This window comes from Fukomys damarensis, unplaced genomic scaffold, assembly GCF_012274545.1.
Source record: "Fukomys damarensis isolate Sample0158 unplaced genomic scaffold, DMR_v1.0_HiC HiC_scaffold_22, whole genome shotgun sequence".
NCBI classification, from domain to species: Eukaryota; Metazoa; Chordata; class Mammalia; order Rodentia; family Bathyergidae; genus Fukomys; species Fukomys damarensis.
Window position 1 is genome coordinate 8020214 of NW_022900934.1, and position 8909 is coordinate 8029122.

The following is an 8909-nucleotide window of genomic DNA, read 5'->3' on the forward strand; positions in this document are numbered from 1 at the left end:
AGTATAATAGTATCATATGAACTTCCTTATATAGATGGTGTCAGAACTGAGGCAGAAATATACAAGAAGATCCCAAATAATCTCATGATACTACATGCTAAAAAAGCTCTCTGAAGATAGACCAGATGCTGAAGGAACAGTGGGGCAGATGACAGAAGCCAAAATGGCTGCTGACCAAATTCCTAACACCTGTGTGGCTGGTCCTTCCTGCAGCAGGAGGTGGCAGTGCGTCTCTGTGCCTACCACATGGCTGGCAATAGAGCTGAGGAAATTCTACCAGATAAATGACCCAAGGTCTTCAATAAATAAATGACAAGGACAAAAAGCAGTATGACTAAAAGGGACTTGAGAACGGAGGATTTAACTCAGTGGCACTGTGCCTACCTCAAAAGTTCAAAGTCTTGAGTTCAATCCCCGGTACCAGGAAAAAAAGGGGGTGGGGGGACTTGAGAACCATATCAACCAACTTAAATGGGTGGAATTCTGAATTGAAACAATAAACACCCTAAAAATCATCAATTAACCTAGAAATGTGAACGATGACTAAATATTTGATAACTTTAAGAATCTGTCATGGTTTTAGGTAAGAATGATGTTGAAAAGCATATTGAAATATGTGTAGAAGCAATGATATGATACCTCAGATTTCCTTCAAAATATGCTAGAATGGAAGAAAATAGCAAGGAGATGACAAAAAACTGGACAGGAGTATTTTAAGAACAAAATGAGACATGGTGATGTTCTATCTAGTAAAAGCTTACTGTTTTCCATAATAACTTCTTTAAAAGGCTCTAAGAGTTTCTAGTGATTCCTTGAGGGTAAAATTGCCTGGAATTGGAATAACACTGGATGCTGAGAGCAGCAGCTAAGAGACAAAGGACGATTCCCAAGCTTAATTTTCGTCACTGGTTACGTAAAGCTGTGGTCTGGGCGCAAGGCAGCACCCTCAAAAGCTTACACTTGGAGTTAATCATTTGAGGATCTGTGATACCTCCAGAGAATGCTTCAAATAGGTAATTAAGTCTGACTTTGAAGATACACATTAGATTTATCTGCGTCTGGGTGGTGCCTTAAGTTCACAGGAAACGTGGAGGGCGTAACAGCAGAAATGGCAAGAATAAGCTCTCCAACTTCAGTCTTTGTCTGAAACTGAGGAGCAGTCTTGATCTTGGTTTCCTTAAAATTTGAAGTCTCCAGACTTGCAGAAGTTATACAAAGAATCCCCATGATTCCTTCCCCTGGCTGCCTCCATGGAGAATGAATTCCATAAACACAGTTCATTGTGAAAACCAGAAAGTGAACCTGGGTACTATACTGCTAATTTGAGTGCTGGCTTTATTGTTTCACCAGTTTGCACATGAGGCTATTTGGGTGGGTGGGTGTGTGTGTGTGTGTGTGTGTGTGTGTGTTTGTGTGTGTGTTTGGTTACAAGAACTTCTATCCTATGCATAGGTTCATCTGACCCTAAAATCTAATAATATTTAAATGAAAATTGAAATTTATATGTTTCTGAGCATTAAACATTACTTAAAGTTTATTTTACAAAAAGCTTGATGTGCAACCACTATTTATGAACCTTTCTTTCAAGTATGTTCTTAGAAACAAAATATAATTGCTGGCTTCAAAATACACTCTCATCACTATGTTTGAAAGACAAACTAGGTATCTAAACTATCTCTGTTTCCAGAACCATTATTATTATTTGTTCTTAAAAGAAAACCAAGTTTCTTCATGTCAGCAATGAGACTTTCTAACAAAGTGTTCTCTTCTCTGTAAAATATCTTGAGAGTCCCTTTCTCTAGGAGCAAGGAACACAGGTGATCCCATAGTGCCTGCTACACGTGGAAGAAGTCCAGGCAGAAGGGGGACCCTCCGGAGATCCACACAGGAGCCATTCCCTGCATTTGGACAGCCCAAACAAGCTCATTCCGTGCCGTGCTGTGGTTAGTCTGGCAGTGACGAATAAAGCTGTGACTTCCTTTAGCAAAATAAATGGCAGATACTGAAGATTTGAAAGAGAGATACAGATGCAGAAGACAAGCCAGCCAACTCATCCATTCCAAAGGAAGGCAGAAAACCCCGCTCACTCTGATTATAAATAACTTTCCGTCTTCTTGGAATTGACGCGTTCTTCACAAAGTCATTGCCTTCTGAGACATCCAGTGAGGCAAATTATTCTCTTAGGACCTTAAAACCTTTTCAGGCTTTTGGGTGCCTAAGAAAACTTGGTCTAAACATCTGAACAGAAGACAGTGCATTTGTGCCTATGCACCTTGTCTCGTCTGATTTCTTCGTAGCTCTGTGTTTCTTGTTTATTTTACAGACGGTCTCGGCTAAACCGTGGACATACAGCTCTCTGCACATGTGTGCATCTGAATCAGAAGGAGCTCTGTTCCTTGGACATAAACATTTGGAGAAGACACAACCTTAGCAATAATAAATTAAATCTCAGAAATAAATGCTTATGTGCAGACCTCTTTTCATTTATTTTCTCCTTTCTGTTCTTTCCAGTTTTCTCTCATCAGCTCACCTTTGACTCCCAAGGATACAATCAATTACTCCTTTTTGTCCTAAATCAATGTCTCACACAACAGAAAAATTGTTTTTTCTCATGGGCTCCAAATCAATTACAGTAACCTGCGTAATATAAAGCATTTTTGTCCTGTCAAAAGTGTTGTTTAAAGACTGTTATGGTTAGATCTTGAATAACTAGAAAATCTCATAAGATATGATGGTGTTGTGTGAGCTACAGCCAGCTATTTCTCAATGCACCTATAAAATCATCAGTTTGGTTTTTTTTTTAACCTCCCTACCATCAGTCTTTCTTAGGGAGTATCCTTCCCAGTTCTAGAGACACTGGAAAGAAATCAGAGCTTGAGTGATTTTTTTAAGGGCATTAGGAAGATTTCCTTCCTAGCTTTGTTTCTAGTCTGGCTTTTTAGTGCACCTTATGAGCAGCGATGACACGGAAACCAGAAATGCCCATCTCTGGCCTTTCCTTTCACCTGCTGTCCGCCTCTGTGAACACTTCATTGTGTCACCATTTCTAAGCACCGGCTGCTTTTTGCTGCTGCTTTTTAATTCACATTTTAGCTGGAAATGACTTTTCATCTTCCGATCCCTTTCTGGCATTTTAAGCTCCTTTGAGGGTTTTCCTTAAACTTTAATGCATTTCATTAGGAGAATAAAATAAAGCAATCTCCCCAGCCTTTATGAATAATTAGTGACTTAGAAACGAGGTATGAAGTGAGTGAAAAATTCACTGTAAGGTACTGAAATGATAAAAATATACTGAAGCATATACTTTGATGCACTTTAAAGAAATCATCATAGACTAATAATATGGTATCTCCAAGGAACAGATCAGACTGACAAGAAAATTGCTTTTCGAGAAACAAAGTAGTTATGACATTTATAGCAACCTTTATGAAGGTTTGTAGCACAAGAAAAGGAGGAAATTTAATTCCATTACTTCCATGTGCCTGCCTAATAAGTAACCTCAGCCAAAAGGAAAGCTTGCCTGTAGGCGTACACACACACACACACACACACACAGACACACACTTCAGAAAAAGGACTACATTTTCTTTTACTCCCAAGCATAAAGAAGAATGAATAACTTCCTAGCTGCTATTTTGTGTTCTTTCCTAGAAGTCAGACTTTGAATAGAATCAAAATCATGCTAATAAGCCAAAGTAAAAAAAAAATGGTACAGTTGCTGCATATCAGTTCATACATGCGGCGTTTTCATCTTTAAAACCGAACTTTCTATACATCAAAGCACAACAGTCTTGTTTGGACTCTCACAGCCTTTGTGGTTCATTAAAGAACGTCTAAGTTGCTTCTTTTTCATTTGTCTTCAAGATGTTTTCTGCATACAGAGCCGTAAAGCAGACCCTGGAAAATTGAAAGCCACTTTATTAAATCCAAAGTCATTTTTTAGTTCCATTCCCAAAGTATAACCAGGAGTCACCAAAAGTTTTAAGATATTTTCAAGCAAAATCAATAACTAAGCTGGTATTTTGACCTCAAACACAGTCAAGGAGCTAGGAGGAAATGTTTTAAAATCCGCCTAGTTTTGCAAACTAAATGCCTTTATAAACACTGGGATTTTATAAAGCTATTTAGCATACAGGCTGGGTTCACTGGCTGCCTTGGGAATTACACCATCCTGTAACAGAGTCCTCTTAGTATAGATGGCAGCTTGGCATGCTGCTTAAATGGTCCTCAGTGTCCTACCTCCTGGTGTCCTGGTATTCTTTCCTTTAGTTCATTCCCCTCTCCTTGAGTTGGGCCTAGGCTTATTGGGTTGCGTCTCATGAACAGAGCATAATAGAAGAGGTAGGATGTCATCTCCAAGATTAGGTGAATCTAATTTCCAAGATTAGCTAAGAGTGTGTGGCTTTTGTATTGGGTTTTCTGTCTGTCTCACTAGGCAAGCCACCCTCTTGTCATGAGATACACCAGGGTAGAGCCCTAAGTGAGCAAGCTCAGACACAGATCTTCTGAGAAGGCGATGGCCATAAAGCAAGCTTTGAAAAAGAAGACCCTCCCAGTTAATCCTTGAAATGGCCATGTCCCAGGGAGACACTTTGATTAGTCTTGGGAGAGACCCTGAGCCACAGTTATCCAGCTGAGCTGCTCCCAGAATCCCAACCTAGAGTAAATCCTTGATTTTTCCAGCTGCTAAATTTTGGGTCATTTGCAGCCATAGATAACTAATACAAGATGCAGCTAAATCCTTTCTGTGGCATCCAAGTTTGGCCAGCTGTATAAAAGATTTAGCTGTGAATCAGGTTATGGAAAACTTAAACTGGGTTATTCCCATTCATTCCTTGAGTTTTCAGAGTGATGTAACTTTGCTAGATATTCGGTCCCACCTGAAGCTAAGAATTATTGATCTCATTTTTGCACTAATTTCCGATGGGATGTAGATGTAGGAAGAGAGCTGAGCACGGTAGCACACGCCTGTAATCCAGGTACTCTGGGAGGCTGAGGCAGAAGGACTGAAAAATTCAAGCCCAGCTGGGCAACTCTGTGGCTTAGCAAGACCCTGTCTCAAATTAAAAAGCTAAATAAACAAATGAGTAAGCAAAGGAAAAGAAAAAGCTATAAGGCGTTTTAAAAGGTTAAGCAGAAAACTAAGGGGTCATTTCAAAGCCTACATTTCTGCAGTAAGTACATTCCCAGACAAAGCAGTCAATCCATATTTTACAGGAATATATATTTTTTAAAAAGGACTTCCTGTTATGCAATTGTAAATGTAGAGTCATTGAAGAAAACAGGTTATGAAAAATCAGGATTTCAATAGTACACAAGATAAAAGGGATCATACATTTTCTATCTAAAATGGATCCATAGCCAAATGTATACTTATTTCACGGCTTCCTCACACTGAAGTGAGCATTCATTGTTGACCTCCCTGATGCCAACTCCCACTTCCTAGGATAGTAAATCCCCCTTCCTGCACTGGGTCACGGGTCGGGTGTGGCTCTACCTGAAGAGCCAGGCGTAGAGCACGTGACCCAGGCTGAGCCAATCAAACCACCCCCTCTCCCTGACCCAGGACCAATCAGAATGAATGTCTGGTGTTTTTAAACTCCATGGAGCTTTTATCCTTTCTTGCAGCTTGAAACTAAAAGGGTAGAGGATGGAGCTGTGAAGGTCACCTCTCCGCGATGACAGAAGAGCATGTCTGGAGTTGCGGGACAAAATTTCCTGTCGTCTTGGAATAAGGTGAACACAGCAGAGAGCAGGAGGAATAAATCAGGGGGGTGGCATTTTGCAAGCCCCAAATCCAGCCTCCCTGGAGCTGCTCTGACTCTGAAGGTTCAGTTATATGCACCAGTAGTTTTCCTTCTGAGCGTGAGCTAGTAAGAAGAAGAATTTCTGGTTGGTTGTTTGCTTTAGATCACAGTCAATGGAAAGAATCTTACTACCTTCCAGCCCAAGCATTTCTAAAATGCTTTCTATCACTTGACAGATATCCCAAAGACTTTCATGGCTTTGGGTCAGCTTTCATCAAAACCCTATAAAATCTTTGTCATATATGGGAACTACTGTTGCCAGTCCAGTGCAAAAGTGGATCCGTGCACCACTTAGCTGGTTGCCTGAAGGAACTGATTCCCCACAAAGCTATAATAAAGGTGTTGGCCAGGACTATAGTTTTATGGGAAGGCCCAGTCTTCGGCTCATTCATGTAGTGAATGACTTCTCCAAAAATGACCACGTGAAGGTTTCCTCTGGAGTAGCGGACTGGCTCCCCTCAGGCCCTTGTCACGTGGGCCTCTCTTCAGCGGCTTTCTCAGAGCAGGCAGGTGAGAATACCAGGGAAAGGGACAAAGGGAAGGAGGGACAGAGGAGGAACACGAGGGGCAGCCAGTTTTCAGTAAGCGACGTATGGTGGCCTCCCATGATTTCTTCTGTCTTCTGTTCACTGGAAGCGTATCATAAGATCCAGCCCATGCCCAGAAAGAGACAATTACCTACAGGCATAAATACCAAGAGCTGAAGGTCACTGGGAGCCGAGTTAGAAGGCTGTCACCATAGACAGGGAATTGAAGTTGACTGTTTTTCTCTTTGACCCTGGTGGAGTGAGCCCTTCTAGGCCTCAATTCTCCTTTCTGTAAAATCTGCACAGTTCCCTCAAGATCCCTGTGAGCTCCAATATGATTCCAGGAGCCTCTAAAAAGGCATGGAACGCACACTTGATTTCCAAATGGCTGTCCAAGCTCACCTGCCAACAATGAAAGGGTTGTAACTTTCCCTCCTTTTCTCAGCATCCCTTCCTGTGGCCTTCTGTGTCGAGGAATTTCCTCGTGAGGGAAAGACTAGAATATTCTGTTAGCTCTACTTCCTGGGTCAAGAGGAAATTTGAGGGAAAGGGGGCCACTGAGGTTATATGCCAGGTGGCCGCATTTGGGGAAGAGGGAACATGAGTTTCCAAAACGTAATTGAAATGGAGAGTTTTATTAGTTTACCCTGAAGTGTCAATAAAAAGGAAAGCGTGGCAGATGGCTTCCCTCTGATCCCAGGAAACGGCCCTGGCTCTCTCTCTCTCTCTCTCTCTCTCTCTCTCTCGCTCTCTCGCTCTCTCTCTCTCATTTAATAACCCTTTTGCCTTGCGGACTCACTGGCAGACTGTTTCTGGAGGTATTTAAGTTCATTTACATGCTTTCTTAACCATTATTTTTAAAAATGTATCCATTACTGCTTTCTCCTCTTCTGAAGAAAATGCTCATCCCTTTGCTTTGAGCAATGTTCTGGGATCTCTTTTAACTCATCAAAGCATCACAATAGGACATTAACCAAAAACCACATTTAACGACTCAATGAAGTTATTTTTTTTTTTTAATCTCTGACATGGGTTTATTTTACTTTCCCTTTAAACTAAGGAATGGGAAGCTTCATTTAGGATGAAGATGGGAAACACATCGCTGAATAGTTGTTGGATTAAAATTCTAAGAGAAAATGATATTTTTTTTCCTATTAATTAAAGGGCTTTTGTCAGCCCTCACTGATTTCCTACAGGTGCTTGTATTCCCCTTTGAACTGGCTGAGTTAGTGATTAATGAGCTGAAGTTTGCAGATGTTTGTCATTTGTCCTTTGTTCTTTTCTCAGTATCCTTAACTCCTTGAATGGTATGGTAACATTTAAAACCTGGGGGATTTCACGCTAAAAGAAATTCAGGTTTCTAGTTGCTTGTGAACATCAGAAGACTCGGCAGTTCTTCTGCACATCCCAGCATGGCCGCTGCTGGCTGGAGCTAAGAGCTTGTTTCCTCTTTTGGATGGGGCGTGTCCCTACCTGTCACCACCACCTACCCAGCCCCCAAGTGTCCTCACAGCTATGCTACTAGCATAAAATGAAAGGCGTTGCATTTCTAATCTGAACATTCATTGGTTCAAGGTACAATCATCCCATTTATCTTGGTAAAGGCCCAGGGCATGGTAACTGTGATGGCCTCGCCCATGTTCCAAGCATTGACAAAGACTTTCCTGTTGGTTCCAAACTCATCTATTCCCTTATTCCTTGGTTGAAGAGCGGTTACACTCACCATTCTTGATAGAACAGGAAGGTGTATTACTGCCTTTGTGCCGTCTTGGATTTGTGTTAATAGCAGCTGTAATTCCCACATTAACCCATATTTTATGTTTATTCCTAGTCCCGCATGGCACACGGCGGCCCCTAAGCACATGGAGGAAGATGTGCATGCCCCAGATCTGCCCGTGCCCCCTTTAGAACTTGATTGGTGTACCACTTCAGTCCTGCATCCTGTGTTTGTTTGCTTTTGAAGACCTCCATAAAAGTTTACAAACACCAGTTATTAGCTAAGAGCCATTTAAATCCCTGGACAAATACCACTGAAGAGGTTTGAGAGGTTTTTTTGGTTAGTTTGTGTTTTGGGTTTTGGTTTTGCTTTCCTTCAGTGTTTTTTCTAAAGGATGCTAGAGTGATTCCTGCCAAAAAGGTAATTTAAAACTTTCAAGGAAACACGTATCCTATGCGGTAGCTGATAGGATCAGTCCCCAGTATTTAGATTGGCCCCAGTACAATACTGCCTGACCTGAGAGTAGAATTGTGCATTCTGTAGCAAGCCTGAAAGCTTAATTCATTATTCATTTCTAAGCCTATTTAAGCTCTAGCATTTTGTAGCATTTCATTGATTCCTCCTCCTGAACCCCATTCCAAATCAGATAAAATCACACAAAATATCACTTCCACAAATTGTAGTCTTCCTTTTTTTCCCCAGGTTGTTTGATGATTTTTCATTAAATCAAACTTGTCACTTTTCATTTGACCCCAAATATAATTTTATGCGTATGGCTAAATCCTTTATCTATGGTAGTTTAAAAGAAAAGAAAAGAAAAGTAGAATCCCTCCTTACCAAAAAAAAAAAAAAAAAAAA